At 31.2% G+C, this 2,578-nt stretch overlaps 1 long non-coding RNA gene across 1 annotated transcript; it reads left to right on the top strand.

Moving 5' to 3' along the window:
- The first annotated feature begins 511 nt into the window (after positions 1 to 511).
- LOC120158857 lies at positions 512 to 907 on the top strand. Its single transcript, XR_005519288.1, has 3 exons — positions 512 to 580; positions 659 to 739; positions 826 to 907. It is a non-coding gene; the product is annotated as an uncharacterized LOC120158857 (long non-coding RNA).
- Positions 908 to 2,578: the final 1,671 nt, after the last annotated feature.

Below are 2,578 nucleotides of genomic sequence, written 5' to 3'. Positions count from 1 at the left end.
TTTTTAAATATTTTATCTTAATAAATCGAAGAAAAGGACAGTCTTAATACAACTGGATGTCCTATTCTGATGTTTTAAAATTAAACAATATTATTTAAATTATATTATCAATATCAAAGAAAAGAACTGTCTTAAGGCACCTAGAAGTTCTTTTCGGATATTTTTAAATAAATATTTTTTTTACAATTTTGAAATTATAAGATTATAAATTAAATATATTTTTGAATTTTTAAATTTTTAATAGAGACAATTTCTAATTAAAAAGTACCAATTTTGGGCGTTGTAGGGGTGCTAATCCTTCCCTAAACGTAACCGACCACGAATCCCTTTTTATTATTAAAAAAAATGAATTTTTGGTTTTAAAACGCAGATCAGTTCAATTTTTAATTGATGTTTTCTTAAAATTCTTTAAAAAATAATTTTTAGGTATTCGACCTACCTGATCCAAAAAGGCCGATGGCGACTCACAAATTATTTTCAAAATTATTTATTAATATTAATTTCCCCGCCAAATTTTAATATTTCGTGCCCGGACGAAAACCGGTTACGACAAAGACCAAAGTCAGATCTTGTTGAAGAGGTAGACACAGTTTTTGGTTGTCTGAAATCTCCGTCTCAAGCAATATTAGACTAACATTTTCAAATCTTTTAAATACAGATTTGGAGATTACAAGCTGCACTCAGTGAGCAGACTGAAGTCACCAAGTACAGTCAGCAGGAGTTTGAAAGACTTCAATATGTATTGTTTCAGCACCAAGTTATTCTAATTGTTGGTAAATATATATTGTATTGCTTACTTATCAATTGAATGAACCTGTCACACAGGAAAAGATTCTGTGTAGAGTTTGCTTTGAGGAACAAATCAATGTAGTCCTCCTTCCATGTAGACATCATGTCCTCTGCAGGTATCTGCATCTACCCTGGTAGTGGCATTTACATAAAGTCGTAACTTGTGGTAGCATACCGTATTTTCGGCATATGGTGTTTAATATTTCATCTCATATCAACGGATGGGGAATTTGTTTTCTTTAATCATTAAGAATAATGTTGTTTTTCTCGGAACTTGCTGTGAGAAGTGCAAAAGGTGTCCGATCTGCCGTGTTTCTATCGAAGAGCGACTGTCGGTGTATGATGTCTAGTCTTCAAATGACGTGTAGAAAGTTTGTATAAAATTTTCCAAATCGTCAAAGAATTGCTTGTGGTTTTTAGATGAAGCAAGCGTTGAGAAGCTGGCCATTCTGGTTTCTCCAAAAGTGATGTAGTGTCTATGGCATTCAAGAATTGTAAATAACTTGGTGCACTGTGGAATGGATAAAATCAGTGAGTTTGACATGTTTTGAGTGTCCCTCGCTTCTTCCAACTCCATTTGGACTTGTTTTATTTCTATTTAGGCATGTACAGATCCAAGTTTTATGGCTTGTGAAGGTAATATGCAATGTTATCAAAACCGGACCGGCCGGTTTGACCGGTTGAACCGGGAACCGGTTGTCTGTCCGGTCCGGTTAGCCTCCAAAACCAGTTTTGCAATGAATCTCTAAAGAACCAGTAGAACCGGCTGGGAACCGACAAAACCGGTGTGAGCCGGTTGGGAACCTGCGTTTTGTTTTTTTTTTAAATTAAATCAAACGACGTCGTTTGTTATAATTTTTTTCAGCCTCAAATTTATTTTAATTATATAATTATCATCAAAAAACAATGAAGGTTAATCTTTGTTTGTTTATTTTAGTTATATAATTATATTTAGTATTTAATATGTTTTATACTTTTACTTTTAATTGTTAAGTATTGTTTGAGAATTTAAATTTAATTTTGTATTTATTTATCATATTGTTAGGTGACGAAGATCTTGATGTTGTGAACTTTCAAGTTCAAAGTGGTGATGGTGGTAGTAGTTCAACTAATGAAGAAGTTTTTCCCAATATTTTGGAATTTGAGGGAATCAATTTCAATGAATATTATGATAATTAATACTTGTATCAGTTATGTACTTTTTTTATTTAGTTGTTGATGAATTTCATTAGGTATTTACCGTAAATATTACGTTGTAGTTGATTTGAATCATTTTGTTTCACTTGATGTTATGGTATTTAACTTATATATGTTATGACTTGTGATATTTTTATATATTTTAATATTGTTAACTTAAAAAAAGTATATATATATATATATATATATATATATATATATATTGCTTTGAATATTATATAAACTTTTAAAAAATATTATTTTTTATAAATCGATTTAATCGCGGTTGAATCAGTATTTTCACTGGTTTAAGGTCCGATCCGATTTTAAAAACATTGGTAATATGTGATAAATCATGGGTTCTTATTCTTCTATTTTCTTTTCCATTTTGCGTATGAAATAGAAATAAAGTAGGCGAAGCACAGGTTTGTTTTGTTCTATGAATTTTTACATTACAAACGGAGGGAAGGAATTACATCAATAGGGTATGAACCTTGTGTTCATGAGATGCCAACAAGGTGCCTTAATCATTGCACTCTTATGTTGTTTGGGTCTCCGCTCTCCGTTTCTGTTCCTGTTTGTAACACAAGATTTGTGGGTTTTATTTTGTTGT

The sequence above is a fragment of the Hibiscus syriacus genome, unplaced genomic scaffold (assembly GCF_006381635.1).
Source record: "Hibiscus syriacus cultivar Baekdansim isolate YM2019G1 unplaced genomic scaffold, ASM638163v2 tig00111331_pilon, whole genome shotgun sequence".
NCBI classification, from domain to species: Eukaryota; Viridiplantae; Streptophyta; class Magnoliopsida; order Malvales; family Malvaceae; genus Hibiscus; species Hibiscus syriacus.
This window is presented reverse-complemented; position numbering and strand designations above follow the sequence as displayed.